This window comes from Lactuca sativa, chromosome 5, assembly GCF_002870075.4.
Source record: "Lactuca sativa cultivar Salinas chromosome 5, Lsat_Salinas_v11, whole genome shotgun sequence".
Taxonomy (NCBI): domain Eukaryota; kingdom Viridiplantae; phylum Streptophyta; class Magnoliopsida; order Asterales; family Asteraceae; genus Lactuca; species Lactuca sativa.
This window is the reverse complement of record NC_056627.2, coordinates 263,454,019-263,473,305: the sequence shown is the minus strand read 5'-3', so window position 1 is coordinate 263,473,305 and position 19,287 is coordinate 263,454,019. Positions and strand designations below refer to the sequence as shown.

The 19,287-nt window shown below is 34.6% G+C and overlaps 1 long non-coding RNA gene across 1 annotated transcript in view; it reads left to right on the top strand.

The window, feature by feature from the left end:
• LOC111877674 (uncharacterized) overlaps positions 1-17,607 on the top strand; it is a 35,117-nt gene extending 17,510 nt beyond the window's left edge. Inside the window, exon 4 of the long non-coding RNA XR_006192832.2 lies at positions 17,400-17,607. This is a non-coding gene — a long non-coding RNA (uncharacterized LOC111877674). The remainder of the gene's footprint in view (positions 1-17,399) is intronic.
• The last annotated feature ends 1,680 nt before the right edge of the window (positions 17,608-19,287 follow it).

The following is a 19,287-nucleotide window of genomic DNA, read 5'->3' as shown; positions in this document are numbered from 1 at the left end:
TATTTTTCAATCCAAACTACTAAGTAAATTAGTTAACATGAATTAATTCATTTAAAATAAAATAAAAATTATCCAAACATACACCTTTTTGGTATGAAAAAAAGCATAATCTCAATTCATAAATACAAATAAATTGTTCATGTAACCATTCAAAATGTTTATTTAGGAAGTATTTTGCAGAATAGCAAACGTTGTCGGCGCAAAAAAAAAAGAATTATGATTGCATTTTTTTAAAGGCAAATTGCAAAAAAAAAAAAAAAAATCATTATATTACCACATAATTTTGATTTTGACACCAAGTTATTTTTTTTCTCAATTATATCACTATATTTACGGTCTTGTTGCAATATCAACCAAATGATCGGTTCTCCATGTTCTCTCGGTAACCATTTTTTTTTCGAATTACAATAAAGTCATTAAGTTTATCAAAATTTTGATTTTGACATCTAGTTTCAAATTGCAAGAAAGTCCCTATATTACTAAAAAAATTTGATTTTGACACTGAGTTTTTTTTTCTCAATTAGTCATTACATTTAGAATTTTGTTTGCAGTATCAACCAATTAATCGATTCAAGAGATGCTATTGCGGTTTAAAAGCTCGATTTGTACAAAAAATAAATAGTTGGTCCAATGATTCGAACTCACTTACAGGTGAGTGAAAAGGGCATAGTCACCCTTTCACGAGATGTCATTATGGTTTACAAGCTTGATTTGTACATCAAGTAAATAAAGATCCCTATAAGACCGATTTAGTAGTTCAAACTAACTAAGCATCTCCTGTATCGACATTATAAGGATCTTTATTATCTTATTGTACAAATCGAACTTGTAAACCCTAATAACATCTCCTGAAAAGGTAAGTATGCATTTTCACTAACTTTTAAGTGAGTTTGAACCATTAGATTGACTTTCATATGTGAGTTGTGAAGAAATACTCTGAAAAAAACTAAACATTAAACATTATAATAAAAAGTATCTCCTAAAAGGGTGAGTACTCTTTTTTCATTGACTTTTAGGTGACTTTGAACCACTGGATGACCTAAAAAGATATGTGAAATCGAGTTCGATGCAAACCCTTATATTTGAAACTTAATCTTACCACATAAAATTTTACATGGCTTCTACATCACAATATTGTCATGCCATTTATTTATTATCCTGCTACATTTATGGTAACCAGTCAATTGGTTTAGAAGTGAGTTTATATGAATCTTCATTTATTTGTTGTGTAGATAAATCGACATTGTAGGTGTATTCATTTGCTTGTTGTACAAATCGACTTTTTTTAAACTAAGTAGCATCTCCTAAAAGGGCGACTATGCCTTTTTTGCTGACTTGTAAATGAGTTTGAACTAGGGATGAGATTTAAAACCGGAAAATCGGATCGGAACCGGAATCGGACCGGAACCAGAACCGTTAGAACTAGAATATATAGAACCGGTTCCGGGTTTAAAAATTGGCTTTATCTGGGTTCCGTGTAATCCGGGTTTGGGTCCATTGGGTCCGGTGAAACCGGGTCTAAGAACCGGAACCGATGTTAGGAATCGGAACCACTTTTTGGGACCGGAACCGGTTTTTGTGAAACGTTTAAAGCATGCAGATCTCATTTGTTTCAAGTCAGATTAACATATGATTTTTTCTAATGTGTAATTCAGAGTTTATACATGACTTTAGACTATAAATTTGTCATTTTTAGTTTTATAGTAATTGACTTACAGTCCCCCAACGTCAAGATATCAAAGCTGAAAGTTTTTAGTTATTCGTTTTTTTTGTATTCTGTGAAAGTTTTAAAACATACATATCTAATTTGTTTAAGGTCGGATTGACTTGTGGTTTTTTCCAACTTGTAGTTTAGAATTTGTACATGATTTTTTAGACTATAATTTTGTCATTTTTTGTTTAATATTCAATGACTTACAGTCCCTGAAGTTGGGATATCAAAGCTGAAAATTTTCAACTTTTGAACTATTGGTTTTTGTACTTTAAATTATGTGAAAACGTTAACACGTGCATATCTCATTCGTTTAAAATTGGATTGACATGCAGTTTTTTCCAAAGTGTAGTTTAAAGTTTGTCCATGATTTTAGACTATAATTTTGTCAATTTTGGTTTTATATTCAATGAATTACAGTCTCCCAAAGTCGAGATATAAATATGAAAATTTTTAAAGTTCAACCCACTAAGTAGTAAGTAATTACCAAAAAATTCCGGTTTTTTTGGGCTTTCTGGTTCTAAGTCCACTTTATCCGGTTCCAACGTACCTAATTCGATGTTTCCGGGTTTTTCGGTTCTAGACGCCCTTTACCCGGTATTGTACCCGAAACCGAACCGGAATCGCTTCCTATATACCGGTTCGGTTTCCGGTTCTACAAAATACCGTTAACCGGTTCTGGGTTTTTCGGGTCCGGGTCCATCCGGTCCAGGTTTGGACCCACTTTCATCCCTAGTTTGAACCATTTGATCAACCTTTATTTATTTGTTGTACAAATCGAGCTTCTAAACCACATCTTTTGAATTGGTCAATTGGTTGACATTGCAATAAAATTGTAAATATAATGAAATAATTATGAAAAAAAACTCGGTGTCCAAATTGAAATTTTGTGTTAATATAGTGACTTTCTTGCAATTTTAAATTTGATGTCAAAATCGAAATTTTGGTAAACTTAGTGACTTTATTGCTATTCGGGAAAAGTGGTTATCGGAAGAACATTAATAATTGATCATTTTTTTATATATTACAATAAAATTATAAATACAGTGACATAATTAAGAAAAAAATAACTCGGTATCAAAATCAAAATTTTATGATAATATAGTGATTTTCTTGCAATTTAGTCTTTTTTTAAAACATAAATAATAATAAAACATTATAATTAATAAATTAATACCGATAATATGAAATAAAATATATATTAAAGTTAAATGGTTTGACAGATTGAAAACATGTTGATAATTTTTACTTAATCCAACCTATTTAATTAAATGGATAAGACATATTAATTAAAATCCTATTAATTTTGAATTGAGTTCAGATTGAATCGATAAATCGATCAATTTTTGCCGCTCTACTTTTACTTTTGGCCTCAGGAAATGGTAATACTGCTATTTGTGGACTTCTTAATTTCTCTCCTATATGGTTAAAGTGTAAAATTTTAAGGAAAAAGTGTTTCCGTATAGACGTATGTTTTTATTAATAATAAAGAAAAACTATATGGATTTAATATTAACTTCAGTGGAGTTTAGACTTTTATCTAGATTATAATCAAGTCATGTTCAATTTGAAACTGACAAATATCAATATTGTACTTCATGTAATGATAACTTAATCCTTTTCTACAAACTTATTTCAAGAACATGACACATGAATATATCACTATATTCACCGATAGATTTATGAATATACTGCCTAAATCAGTTCGACGCATATGTATTTGTCAAGTTCTTGAAAGTTGAAACTATGTGTAAGATATTTGCACAAAAATTTGTAATCTTTCCTAAATAAGTAAAAGTATTTATGTGGTAATCATCAATAACGTTAGGTCTTACGTTAATTGATGTTGTAGTGAATCAAATTGACTAATGCATTGATTGATATCCAACTAGGTTGTTTTTCTTTTTCTTTTTCTTTCTCCCCATCAAATAAAGTATTTAATTAGTAACGAGTAATGACTTTTATTTGGATAAAGTGGTGTAAAAGTAAAGTAAGTTTTTTTTCCCCGAGAATAAAATGTATGAAATGACACTGAATGATATTTTACCTTACATTTCAAAAAATAAATTTCATAATATTTATTAAATATTATAGGGATAATATCATAAAAAACCTTAAGTTTGGCAGAAAATGTCAGTTTTACCCTTCGGCAGATGTTTTGTTCGTTTATACCGTAAACTTATCATTTTTTTGTCGGTTTTGCCCTTGTTACTTGCAATAGCAGGTTTCCAGGTTACTATGAATTATTTTTGCAAAAAAATCCTTAAGTTTACAAATATTTTGCAAAAAAAACCCTTAAGATTATAAACATATCAAATATAAATATATATTCAAAATTTGATAAAACTAAATAGTTTTCTACTGAAACATATTTTTAGCTTTACATATGATAACTTTTATATTGGTTTGATATAAACTTTTTATATTTAAATTTTAAAAAAGGTACCTAGTCTTATCAAAATTTGAATATATTTCTTAATTAATACTTCAACTTTTCAAAACAAAATTAAAAAACATTTGTTAGTTAATAATTAATTATGCTAAAATAGTTAATATGAATAATATGACATCAAATACATTCAATTAATTGTTTTTAAAATGTAAATAAAAATATTTTATATGTTTAAAAGGTTTGTATTTCAGAAATACTAACATATCATATTTTTTATATGTTTAAATACATAATAATATTATCATATTTTTTTTTATAAAAATATCATAAACATTTTAAACATCAAAAATAAATATAAACATTTTAAACATATAAAATATAAATATATTTGTTTAATTTATTATATAAATATATTTATTTTTATAAAAATATGATAGTTTATTATTTTGTAAAATACAAACTTTGTAAAAAAATAAAATATTTAAAATATTATTTTAAAAAAATTAATTGAATGTAACTAATGTCATATTATTATTAGCTAACAGACGTTTTTTAATGTTGCTTTGAAAAGTTTAAGTATTAATTAATAAATATATTTAAATTTTGATAAAACTAGGTAACTTTTTTAAAATTTAAATATAAAAACTTTATATCGAACAAATATAAAATTTACCGTACATAAAACTAAAAATATGTTTCAGTAGAAAACTATTTAGTTTTATAAAATTTTGAATATATATTGATATTTTATATGTTTATAATCTTAAGGGTTTTTTCGAAAAAAATAATTCATAATAACCTGGAAACCTGCTATGGCATGTAACAAGGGCAAAACGGACAAAAAAATGACAAGTTTGCAGCATAAACGAACCAAAAATCTTCCGAAGGGTAAAAACCGGCATTTTCTGCCAAACTTAAGGTTTTTTATGACATTATCCCATTATTATATACATATTAAAATTGTTCATACCAAATGGCTTGTAGCCTAGCGGTATCAGGTGGTGTCCTCCCTCTTTGAGGTCGAGGGTTCAAGTCCCGTTATGGACATAGATGGAATAGATGTTGTTAGCTTAGGAGTAGATTAGATTTGCCGGTTCAAAAAAAAAATTGTTCATCCTTAGGAAGTAAAGTTCCTAAGGAGTTGACATAATTGGTCCATTTCATTTGCTGTAAATCGGAATTGGTCCAGCTATTTATTGAAATGTTTTAATATAAAAATAGTTGAGTGGAACAGACAAAGAATAACAAATATATATATATATATATATATATATATATATATATATATATATATATATATATATATATATATATATATATATATAAAGGTTAATGTCCTATTACATTAAGTTAGATTTGAACTCATCAAGTTATTATCTTCTAAATAAAAAAAAATCATGTATAATTATTTAGGAGGTGTTTAGGATTGTTTTTTAAAATAATTTATTGATTTATTGCTTTTTTTTTCTACGCTAGTAAATTAAACAAATGTTTGACAAACTTAGGTCAGCTGGTATGGAGACCATGGCCATGGTCGTGGTTTCCTTCCACCTCAGGAAGTAACGCTACCAAAAACCACCACATCTTGTGTTTGTATACTACCTATTGAAGAAGAGAAAAAAAAATAAGAGAGATGATAAGCTGCAGGAGAGAAGAAGAATGACAATTGGTTGTTGTCAAATGTGGTGGTGACCACAATCCACCACACCACGACGCACATGGGATGGTGTGCAACAGTCGTGGTGGCCTGCCACTAGGGGTGGCAAATCAGGTTAGGGATGTGCGTGGGACGGAACCAGTATCGACCTGTATCGTTCCCGATTTCTCGAAAACCGAATTTGATCAAAAATCAATCCTGAGTACCGAACCGAATTAACATCACCGGTACCGGTACCGGGAATGGTACCGATATTCGATACTAGTACCGGTACCGGCGGTACCGATTCCCGAATTTCATGTATTTTGAGGACCCATTACCGTCCCATATTTTAAAATTCGGTACTGTTCGGTACCGGTTCCGATACGGTACCGGTACGGGAACGAGATTTGGGAAAAACTGTTCATCCCTAAATCAGGTCATTGTGTCATGTTTTTGTCTAACACGACACAACATGACAATGTTTTATGTGATATGAACACAACACGACACGATGTCATGTTTTTTTTAAATAACACGAAAACGAACCTAATAAAAAACGACAAACATGATACGACACGACAAAGATAACATAATATAAAATTAGTTTATTTAATTAATATTTAATCATACATAACACGACAAACATGAAAACATGACAATCAAAATGCTTAATCATGTCAATTTCGTGTCAAAATCTGAACCCGAGCACGACACAACACAATATCGTGTTTTTTATACTTAACACGAACACGACACAAACATTTATTCAAATTTCAGTTTCGTATCAATGTCGTTTTGTGTTTTGTATTTTTGTCATACCGTGTCAACAATTATCGCCCCTACCTCTTTAAAAATGCTTTTGAAAACAACTTTTTAATACCTTCAAAAATGAGTTTTTAAGAAATAGTTTATTTCTCACTTTTTAAACTTGTGATTTTTTGAGATAAATGTCAATACTATCCTTAATGAACTATCTTTTTTTTTTCGTCCCCATTTTCATGTTATTTTGGTCATTTTATAATTATAAAACTTTTTGTTATCATTTAACATCTATTAAAATATAACTAGACCTAGAAAATGTATCGGGTTCATGTTATGTCAAGACATTAAATGAGTTGAGAGGTCTTGACTTTAACTCGACATGTTTAATTATTGTGTTGTGTCACGTCAACCCATTTATTTTCGTGTCGGGTTTCAGGTTAATGTTTAGACTTTGTAAATATGCTGTATCATGTCGGATTGAAACATTTTAAAAGGTTGAAAAGTAGGAGACGGGTAGGCATAACGGAAAAAGGGAAAGACTGGAGTTGAGAGGTGCAATGACAAAATTCATGGTAAGTTTAGAAAGCAAAATAGAAAGAGTTAGAGTTAAGGAACGAGTTGGAGCAAATAGGATAGATGGTGAGGACAAGTAAAATTAAGTCACTTTGAAAGTTTGAATTTTATATTTAGTTCTTGATTTTAGCCCACTAAAAGTCTATAATATATAATATATTTATAAAAATATGAGATTTAAAAAAAATGATATATAATTAAACGGGTCATATTCGAGTTGAAAATATTGACCCTAATTTTACCCGATAAATTATCGTATCGTGTCGTGTCAACCCGTTTATTTAAATGTATCAAAATCTCTTACCAAAACCCGCTAATTTCATGTCGGGTTGTCGTGTCGTGTTTTGTCATGTCTAAATACAACTATTAGAGCTTCTCCAATTACATAAATGCCAAATATAAAAGTCTAAAATTCATCATTTTAAAGATTGATTGGAATTCAGATACTATTTTGATGTTAAATAATGATGTGTGTTTAACATCAAAATAATATTTAAATTTCAATCAACCTTTAAAATGTTAGATTCTAATCATATTATTTCATATATAATGTTAAAAAGGAACAACATAAAAGTAAATATGATTTTGAAGAACGGTTGGATTGAAAATGACATGCAAATAGGGGTGCAAACGAACCAAACTATTTGTGAGCAGTTTGGGATCGGATCGTTAAAAGCTCGACTTGAAACTGATTTTAAATGAGCCCGAATCGAGCTCGAGCTTAGTATTAAGGCTCGCAAGCCTAAATGAGCCTTTATTTAATATAATTTATAATTATTTTTATATATTAAACTAAAAACATATTTGGGGAATTATGGATTTAGAGTATTGGTAAACAAGCTTCTTAACAAGAGCTCAAGCCGAACTTAAGCTTATTTAGGCATGTCAGATAAAAAACGCGTCGAGCCTGAACCTTGATCGAGCTTGTATAATTCTTTACGAGCTCGAGTCGAGCTCAGTACAAGAAAGCTCGAGCCTCATATAACTTAAACGAGTCCGAATTGAGCTTGGCCAGGCTTGGGCTCGACTCGGCTCGTTTTCATCCTTACATGTAAATCATAAAGTAAAAGGGGTTTAGAGGTCGGTTGGATATGGCCTTAAACTTAGGGCCGATCCATTGAATTTGAAGGCCCTGTACAAAAAATAAAAATAAGCCCCTAAATACAATATTATATATATATATATATATATATATATATATATATATATATATATATATATATATATATATATATATTAGAATGGTGAATTGTATTAAGAAAAACTAAAAAATTAAAACAAATTAATGAAAAAGGGCCAAATACAAAATTATAAAATTGAGAGTTTATGTATATACCTTTTGAAAGGGGTTAATGAATTAGAAAGACAACGAACTTTGGTCTTTGTTCAAATTAAGATAACCATGTTTTTTTCGTACATATTTGACCATTGAACTTGTTTAACCTTTTCAAAATAAGGTAATATGACTGACAATTAACGGTAACATTACCCTATTATGAACAGGTCAAACAAGTTTATTGGTCAAATGTATACGAAAAAAACATGGTTACCTAAATATGGACAAAAACCAAAGTTTATTACCCATTTTGATAATATTAAGTTCTTTATGTTAAGTGCAAGTAGTCATAAGACCCATTGATTTGACATGAAATTGGGTTGTCTGGTCTTTGTATATGAGGAGATGGTCAGGTCTTGGGGCAACCCAGTTTAGGCCTAGTTAGTTACGGGTTAGGTTGTATACGCTTAAAAGGCTAGGTTGTATGTGTCAAATATTACCAAAACGGATAAGAAACTTTGGTCAGGTCTTGGGGCAAACCAATTTAGACCAAGCCTAACCTAATTGTTCATTGACTATCGGAGCCTGATCCTAAGGCACAATCCCTGAGACGATTCTTGTCCAATATTACCAAAACGAGTAAGAAACTTTGGTTTGTCCATATTTTGGTAAGCATGTTTTTTTCGTATACATTTGACTAATAAACTTGTTTGACCTGTTCATAATCCGGTAATATTATCGTAATTAGCAGTCATATTACCTTATTTTGAACAGGTCAAACAAGTTCAATGGTCAAATATAAACGAAAAAAAACATGATTACCTAAATATGGACAAAAACCAAAGCTCGTTACCTTTTAGATCATTAACCCTTTTGAAAAACTAGTACACTAAGAAAAACTAACATATAAAGTTAGAGGGGCCAAAACTGTAACTTCTAAAGTGAAGAGGAGTCGAACCCTCATCATATATAAAAACAAGCGCGCCTACGCAAATGTTTAAGCCATATGAACTATCCAAATTATGCAATTAATTTGTATAAAAGGATATATATTTAGATATTAAATATATATAATTTGGTTAAAAATCGGGCCTATTTTTCTTGGGACCCAGTGCGGATGCACATTTTACACACTCTTAGGTTAGCCATGTTTAAAATATATATATATATATATATATATATATATATATATATATATATATATATATATATATATATATATATATATATATATATATATATTTTTGTGTGATACAATTGTTTGAAAATCGAATTCTTAGTTAGTAACTAGCAATTAGAAAAGTGTTGGGGGTAGCAGACTTTTCAAGGATAATGAGGGTGCAGGAGAATTCACGTGGTCGTGCGGGAGGGACCAGATGTAATCGACGGATGTAAACAAGAAGGATTCGAAGTTGATAAGATCGAATGGTGATTTTTGTCACATCAAGACATTAGGCACCATAAACTGAGGTTGTACAACAAGCACTATCGTGCGATGCGGGACCCTTGTTTTCCCGAATCGTCTATTTCAACCGATGTACCCTCCAGAGACTTCTTTTGATAACACTGTATCATTACCCTTCTCATCCTCCAAATCTGCTCTTTTCACATTAATTGCCCATGTTTTATGGATTTTTTTTCAGTTTTTACTCTTCTATTCTAGATTTATTTTTATTTTTTCTATAGAAATACATAAATAAAAGTCATATTAATGTCTGAATGTCGACAATAGAACATGAATAACTCGACATATACATAAATAAAACCCGACAAAAGCTTGAATAGCTCAAAAATGACTATCGAATGTCAACCAAAGAACTTGAATAACTCGAAAATATCTATAAAATCGTGTTTGAATTTAATAGAACAAGTTAAACTAAATTATAATGCGAGTTAAGTTTCTTAATTCTTATTACCTCAAACACGATTCCTTACATGATTTTAGTCTTGTTTCTTGTATTTCAAATCGAACTTGAACAAGTTCGAGTCTAGTTTGAGCTCGAATAACTCGATATGTTTACAATCCTACTTGACATCTTCTAATAAAATGACCTCATTTCATAAATTCTAAGCCTTTTTGGTCATGTTTTTCTTGTTTTCTTTTTAGAATTTATTGTAAGTTATTAGTTTAGTTAAGAATTAGTAAAAAAAAGTAAAAAGAATCTATCAAATAAAATGATTAAATAGAAGAATGTGATAGTGCTCAGATTTTAGTAGAGGGTAAAGACAATCGATTATATGTATACGTTGGACATCATGCTTTTTGTGAATTAATTGTTATATCATGCTTTTTGTGAATAAATGTTATGTAATTTAATTTATAAAAGGCATCACATCGGAAAAATTATCTTTTCTATTAAAAGTTGGTAGTATTTTTTGGAAACGACAAGTAAGATAGCATTAAAGAAACCACAACCCTTAGCAAGAAACTAAGGTGGGCAAAAAGTACAATAATGAAAATTACGTAAGGTTTTAAAGAGGTAGATGAGTAAAAGGGGAGTAGCTAGCTCCATTCCAGCCAACTGCAACATCCGTTGATTTCCTCGTATTTGTGTCATTATTGGTTTGGAGGATGATAGAATCTACTATCTTAGATTGTCAATGAGTATACTAAGTCACATGTTATGATACTCTCAACATATATTGCTTGTCTATATATTGAAGAATTCGATATGCATGACGAAATATATGAAGTACGATAGAAGAATATTGTATTGCTTGTAAAGTGTTGTTTGTCACGCTTTAGCATGTTACATGTTGGTATTACAAAGTGAACTGTGTGCGGAATTATAGGCATCTGGAAAGCTCAAGAACGTGGATATCGATCTAAGAAAACATAAGAAAGTATGTCTTAGGTATTCTAAGATGTCAACCGAGTGTTTGTTACCTAAGAGTGTGTTTACTAACTTTTAAAGTGTTATTTGTTTGTGAACTAGTACCTAGCTCATTGCACTCGGATTCAAAAGGCATCATTATTAATCAATCAAAATATGTTAAAGGCCTTTTGAAGAAACTGTTTTGACTTTCTTTGACCAAATACTTAAGTGATACTAAAAGATGCACCATCTTTGCCATTTTCTGTATCTGCTACCTTTGTTGTCACTATAGTCTACAGTACTGATTTTGGAGCTTTTAGCGTAAGTGAAACAATATTTGGAGCTTTTTGGCTGATATTTGTCTGTAAATTGGAGTGATGATGTTTTGAATACAAGATGTTAAAGAATGTACAATCTTTCAACGAATTATCAATGAGCATTCCATAAGGATTCTAAAGATGTGTTTGAATTGAATTGCATGAGGTTGATGTTGATGTTATGGAAACTTTGGCTTTTGGTGGTTTTCAATAAAATCACATATATTATAAATATATGAGGAATTGAGTATGAGATATGTTATGTTTAATAAAGTTAAGCTCGAATATAAAAAGATAGCAACATTCAGCAATTGTTAACTTTTCTCCATTTTAATGAAAATTCCCAAATTGTTAGTGATATGTAAATTAGGTCATGGGATTTTTTTTGTTAATTTTATAAATAGAAATACGTATTCTTAAGTTTGGATGAAAAATAGTAGATGAATGAAATATGCTTAGATTCACTTGTATATCATTATAAAAAGGCTTGGTTTAGGAGGAGTGTAGGAAGTGTATATGTTTGTGTTTTAAAAAAATAATAAATAAATAAAAGAAAAAAAAAACTTTTTGCCATTTTTCTTATTATTTATTGATTTGGATTATTATTGTGTTTTTACATGCATGCACATAATAACCCAAAGAAAATGATTTTGGCACTAAAACTTTTTGTTGTAGTTTTTCTTACTTTTATTTTAGTTATTCTAAAATTACAACTTAGGCCTTTTGTAATACATATTATGGAGGGCATCGTGGTTGATGTGTCAACGAACAACGACCATGCACACCATTCTACCGCTTCGTGATCGGGTGTTTTCGTTGTGAGTTGTGGTGGGGAGGACAATTGATCACGACCAATCTTTTCTTCTTCTTCTTCTTCTTCTTCTTCTTCTTCTCTCTCTCTCTCTCTCTCTCTCTCTCTCTCTCTCTCTCTCTCTCTCTCTCTCTCTCTCTCTCTCTCTCTCTCTCTCTCTCTCTCTCTCTCTCTCTGTGTGTGTGTGGAGAGTACTTGGTTATTTTGTGATGGTTCGTGGTGGTTGATCTAGAAGCTCTCCACGACCCTTGACATGGAGCTGATAGCCTAAGAAAACATAAATTTTACAAAGTTGTCTAGCTTTTGCAGTACATGGATAAAATGCTTTTAATTTTCATTATTGGGTGAAAATTAATTAAATAAACACTTAGTTTGGAAATATTTGGATAATTTTTGTTTGAAAATCACAAAAAGTCTCCTGAAATAACTTAATAGTGAATAATTGAATTATTGGAATGTTCTTGAAATGTTATGAATAAATGACAAAATGCAATTTATTTCTAGTTTCAGATAACATTATGTATTTTAACAATAGTTTATGATGGATGACCCACTACTCTTTTTTTTCTTTTCAATTTAGTCACTCGCAACTAATTATACATGTTTTCAGTCCCCATACATCGTTATGCAACGTATAAATATAAACGTTACTTCCTATGTAGGGGTGGCAAATCGGGCCATCGTGTCGTGTTTTTGTCTGACACGACACGGCACGACAAGGTTTTATGTAACACGAACACGACACGACACGATGTCGTGTTTTTTCTAACTAACACGAAAACGAACCAATTAAAAAACGACAAACACGACACGACACGAAAAACTAACATAATATAACAATTAGTGTATTTAATTAATATTTAATCATACATAACACCACAAACACGAGAAACACGAAAAACACGACAAATAAATGCTAAATCGTGTCAATATCGTGTCGAATTTGTAACACGAACACGACATGACACGACATCGTGTTTTTTACACTTGACACGAACACGACACGAACACGAATTCGAATTTCAGTTTCGTCCCAATTTCGTTTCATGTCGTGTATTTTTGTCGTGTCGTGTCCACAATTGTCACCCCTAATTGTTGATATAATATGTAAATTGTTGACATCATTTTCAGTTTCTAATATTTATCATATCTTAAGGAAAATTAAAATAAAAATTAGGATGTAGTGTTGAACGATGTAGTGTTGAACGATGTGATGTTGATATAATATGTAAATTGTTGACATCATTTTCAGTTTCTAATATTTATCATATCTTAAGGAAAATTAAAATAAAAATTAGGAAATCTCTAATAAAATCCTATTATTTTGCCCCTATTTACGAAAAAAATCCTAAACTAAAAAATGTTAACGAAAAAACATAGAATATCGGATAAAGTAGAGAATTGACTCATTTTATCCGGTTACCACTCTTGCAAATCGATGTGGCATTAAATGAGATTAAGTGGAAGGTGAGTCAACCAAACCTCATACACTTATTCCTCCAACGGTAAATCACACAGTTAGCCCAATATCCACTCCTTTCGTAGAAACTAGGGTTTTTACCTATGAAGAAGATGACAACTGAGGGCATGAGTTCGAGTCTTCCAAGCTTTGCAAATGGAAGACGCTTGGGATTTTAAAACTATTGATATTACAATAGACAAGGATTTGAAGAAGAAGCAAACCAAGAGATGCAATGACGCGTTCTTGAACAGCTTGTGGGCCAAGATAAGTGGTGAAGAAGGTGATGACTTTGCAATCCTTGAAATTGAAAATATCGATGATGATGGTGACTTAAATGAAGATGATGTGGTGGAGAACGAAGAACATTTTGACATTAATCGAGAAGTATTTGGTTCTAATGAAGTATCTGGTTCTAATGAAGTATCAACTGAAAGTGACAAAAATTCTGAGCTTGAGTTTGAGTATAACACCCACGATCCAAAGGTGGAATGGAACAAGATGAGACCATTTCTGGGAGAGAGGTATGAATCGCCCCATCAATTGAAGTTATGTTTAACCAACCACGCTATTTATACTGGCTATAAGATAAAGTTCAAGAAATGTGACAGTGTTAGGCTAATTGTTGTACGTGCTAGTGATCCAAAAAAATTCCAATGTCCCTTTAATGTTAGGGCTTCTTGGATAAGCACAGAGAGGTCATTTCAAAATTAAGAAACTTGTTGACAAACATAAGTGTGTTAGGAGTTACAATAATACCATCCATATGGATCCAACATGATTAGGAAACAAATTTCTGAAAGAATTGATCAAGAAGCCTAAGTTGAAGTGTAAGGAAATGCAGGTAATTATCCTAAGCAGATTCTACTGCAGTGTCCTGGTTAAAGTGCAGGGTCATGTCTTTGATAGAAGGGAAATTGAGTGACCATTATGCTAAAGTATGGGATTATGGTGGTGAGTTGTTGAGATCAAATCCAAGTAGTTCAATTAAAAATTTTGTGAGTCAAAACCATGATAACACAACTACTTTCCAAAGAATGTATATGTAACACCCCGTTTATTAAATAATTAAATAGATGAAATTTATGAATGAATGGTAGCCCTAAAATAAATAATTATATATTAAGGATGGTCTCGAAGGGCTAATTGTTACAATTTTAGAAGTCGGGGATTAAAAGTGTCATTGTAAGTATTTATGAAGGTAAGGACCACGTGGTAAATTATCGGGACTTAAGATGGATAGATTATGAGAAGCAAGGGCTAAAAGGTAATTCTGGACTCCATTTTAAAGAGTTTTGAAAGCCAGGGTTTAAAAGGTAATATATGGACTTTATTTGAAGAATAATTTGTAAGGAGGGGCTGAAATGTAACTGTGGGACTAGATATGAAAGAAATTTCGTGAGCAAGGGTGGGAAGGGTAAATTATGGCCTTGGTTTGGAAGAAAAAGAGAAAGGGAGGGATGATCTTGATATTATGGCACACTTTTAGTGAAGTCGGGTATAAAACTTCACCACCGACTAAACCCTAACCCTAAACCCCCCTATGCAACCGCCACCCTCACCTTATCACCCCTTCGTCCCAACAACTGCCTCCGTGAGGCCATAGTAGGATCGCCGGCGACTCCATGCGACTTCGATGACGGGACTGTGGCCGGTGCCGAGGTTACTGTGGTGTTTCCCTCTTCCGAGACCGTCCACCGCTGTGCTGCCGAGCCTCCTGCCGCTGCTCCTTCGCTATTGGATCGCCATCTCCTTCCTCCACTTCTTGTTGTGGGCATTGCTTCGTTCCAAGGTGGTCTCCGGTCATCCTCCTCATCTCTTCTTCTCTCTAGTTCGTTGCTGCAACGCCGCTTTTAGCCACTGTTGTGGTCGTAAAGGATGCCGCTGCCGTCGTCACGCACCACCATAAGGTCGTGGTTGCGTCTAAATTCCCAAGCAAGTGCTTACTGACATCGTTGTTGTTTGACAAGAGAAACGCCGCCCGGTGGGTGGTTGGTTTCCTTTTCTGAGCATAGGAGTGAAGATATGCGTGTTTCACTTGGTGTGTGTGGGTGTGTATAGTTGAAGTTCTCGAAAATAGCATCACCACCACCATAGGGTGGTGGCTTCCGCCAAGCGCCATCGTCGGACGCCACGGTGTGGTTGTGTGTGTGTGCTAGTTAGTGTGTGTGTGTTAGTGAGAGTGTGTGTTAGTGAGTGTGTGTGTGTGTTATTTTGGATAAAAGCCTTGTAACTGTAATTAGTATTGAATAATGAAAAATAATAATAACCACCACCATAAGGTGGTGGCCGTCGCTGTGTGTCGCCGTTAACCACCACTACCCGAGGTGGTAGTGGGTGGTGCCCCACAAGCAAAACCCTAATGGACCTAGCAAAATCCTAATGGGCTTAAAGATTAATTTTGGGCCTATTGGGCCATGTTTGGGTAGAAAACCCTAATTGTGAGTATTTGGGCCTTGGACTTATTGGGATTGGATTGTGTATTAAGCCCAATTATCACATATCACTTATCTAGTAGAGTAAAGGACTTAATGGATTAAGTCCTTAATGGGTTAAGTGAGAAACACTTACCCCTAATTGTCATTTTATGTGAAACCCTAATTTCACTTGGACTTTGAGTTGGGCCTTCCTATTGGGCCTTGGTGATTGGGATAAAAATGGACCATCCAAAAGCAAGCAAATAGACTAGAATAATCTAATGGACTTAGTGTAAGGCCCACGTAAGGAGTTTGGGCGCAATTTGAAAAATTGGGCCATAGTATGGGCCTTGATGATTATGAGATGTTGGACTATGAGAATGTCAAGTGTTGGACCAAGAATGAATGATTGGGCCTTTGATCAAGACCATGTAGAGACTTGGGCCCAATTGGGAAAATTAGGCCATAGATGGGCCATAGTTGGGCCTTGGTCCATTATTAGACTTTTGGGCCTTTGGATTAGACCTTGGGCTTGAGTCAAGCTAAGATAGGGGTAAAGTAGTCTTTTACCGCAATCATGGACTTATGGTTATGAGTTGGAACCCAATTATTAATTGGGTGTTATTTTGATATTAACAGACCGGGAATCTGTCATCCAGCAGTTATTGTTTTGTCAGCAGGACTTCAGCAGTGTGAGGTGAGTTTCCTTTCAGTAGGAGCGGGTCTACGGCCACAATTTCGGCCAGTTTAGATAGCAGTAGTTCCGGACTGCGGTCCGATGCTAGGGTGGTCCCGATAAGTAGTTCAGTATGCTTGATGTCTTTGTGATTCAGGCATGTGTATGTGTTATGTGTTCCGGACTGCGGTCCGATGCAGTATGCAGTATATGTGTTATTGTTATATGTTATGATTATGTTATGCTATGTTCATTCAGTTCCGGACTTCGGTCTGATGTAGTGGGCAAGGCCCTAGTTAGTTTCGGACTCCGGTCCGATGCAGTGGGCATGACCCTAGTCAGTTCCGGACTTCGGCCCGATGCAGAGGGCAAGGCCCTAGTCAGTTTCGGACTTCGGTCCGATGCAGAGGGCAAGGCCCTAGTTAGTTCCAAACTTCGGTCTGATGCAGTGGGCAAGGCCCAGTATGTGCTTTATATGTTATTGTATGGTATGTGGTAGTTTGGGGGAGCTCACTATGCATCGTGCTTACAGTCTCAGTTTTGGTTTCAGGTACTTCAGCTAGCAAGGGGAAGGGCTCGGGATGATAGCATGACACACACCACAGTTTTAGCCTGGGAGTTAGACTCTGATATTTTTGACATGATCTTGACATTAGTTTTGATATGAGACATATTTTATGACATTTTGAGACGCACGACTTATGGTTTTCTTATATGCTATTTGGATATTATGTTTTTAGAAATGTTTTCAAACGAAATTTTTGGCTTGTATTTTTGGAGTGTTTCAGTATATCGGTTTTAAAGCAATAAAATAAGGATGGAAGCTTGGTTGTGGTAGGGTTGGTGGAAGCTTGGTTGTGTTTCAGTATATCGGTTCGGGCTGAACGAGCTTCGCTTGGGAGCGAAGGATTGGTGGAAGTTTGTGACGGCACACTATTCGCCTGCTGAGCTTGCTGCAGTGACCTGGGAGAGGTTCACTTCTATGTTCCAAGATGAGTACGTTCCCCAGGTGGAGAGGGAGCATTTGGCCCAGGAGTTTCTGACCCTCAAGCAGGGTACTGAGTCTGTTACAATGATTACGAGGATGTTTTATGAGCGGACGATGTTCTGCCCAGAGCACGTGTCCTCTGAGCAGGCACGTATGAGCCGATATCTGAGCATTTTGAGGAGGGATATACGAGAGTTCGTGGCGAACTTGACGTACCGGACATTTGCCGAGCTTCAGGCAGATGCCCGAAAGAGGGAGATAGAGCTGGAGACCCAGGCTAGGGAAGAGGCTGAGTCTCAGGGGAGAGATCGGCGACCGGTACAGTCTCAACCGGTAGCCAAGCGGGCCAAGCCCGCTGATTCGAGATCAGGGAACCAGAGGGGCCGCACTTGTGGCAAGTGCGACAACGGGCACAATGGGGTGTGCAGAGCAGGGTCTTGCTACAAATGTGGCAAGGAGGGGCATATGGCTAAGGATTGCCCCAAGGGGTTTGCAGTATGTTTTCACTGCAACCAGACCGGACACCGGAAGGCAGAGTGTCCACAGCTGCGGGGATCAGCACAGGAATCTGCCCTTGCTGCTATCAGAGCTACTGAGAGTCGGCCAGTGAAGGCCGAGGCACCAAAGGCACGAGGGAGAGCCTTTCAGTTGACCACGGAGGAGGTCCGCGCAGCGCCGGATGTCGTGGCTGGTATGTATTCTTTCGTGTATTTATTTTGATGTTGATGTATTGCGCTTATATTATGTTATGCGTAGGTACTTTTCTTGTGAGTTCTGTACCTGCCTTGGTGTTATTTGACACGGGTGCGAGTCGGTCTTTTGTATCTTTGGCTTTTAGTCAGCACATCAGTATTAGTCGTGAGGCGTTGAGTCGACCTATGAGAGTTTCCATAGCTAACGAGAGGGCGGTGTATGCCACAGAGGTGATCCGAGGGTGTGTACTCGAGATTTTCGGCGTTGAATTCCTGATTGATTTAGTTCCTATTACGATGGGGGATGTCTGTGTCATCGTGGGCATGGACTAGTTGAGCAGATTCGGAGCGGTTATCGACTACGAGCGACAGCTAGTGACCATACGAGACCCTAGTGGGGAAATTCTTTCGGTGTACGGCGAGGGTACACGTTCTGGGTCAGCATTTTGTTCGGCCGCTAGAGCGAGACAATGTATACAGCAGGGCTGTAGGGGCTTTGTAGCGTATGTGATGGATACAAGGGTTGACTCAGAGAGACCGAGGTCAGTTGATGAGGTTCCGAAAGTGCGTGAGTTCCCGGACGTATTCCCGAAGGAGTTGCCAGGTGTGCCTCCCGTGAGGCAGGTGGAGTTCAGTATCGATTTGGTTCCGGGGGTCGCGCCTATCGCCAAGGTGCCATATCGCCCTGCGCCTCCAGAGATGCAGGAGTTATCCTTGCAACTTCAGGAGTTGCTGGGGAAGGGGTTTATTCGGCCGAG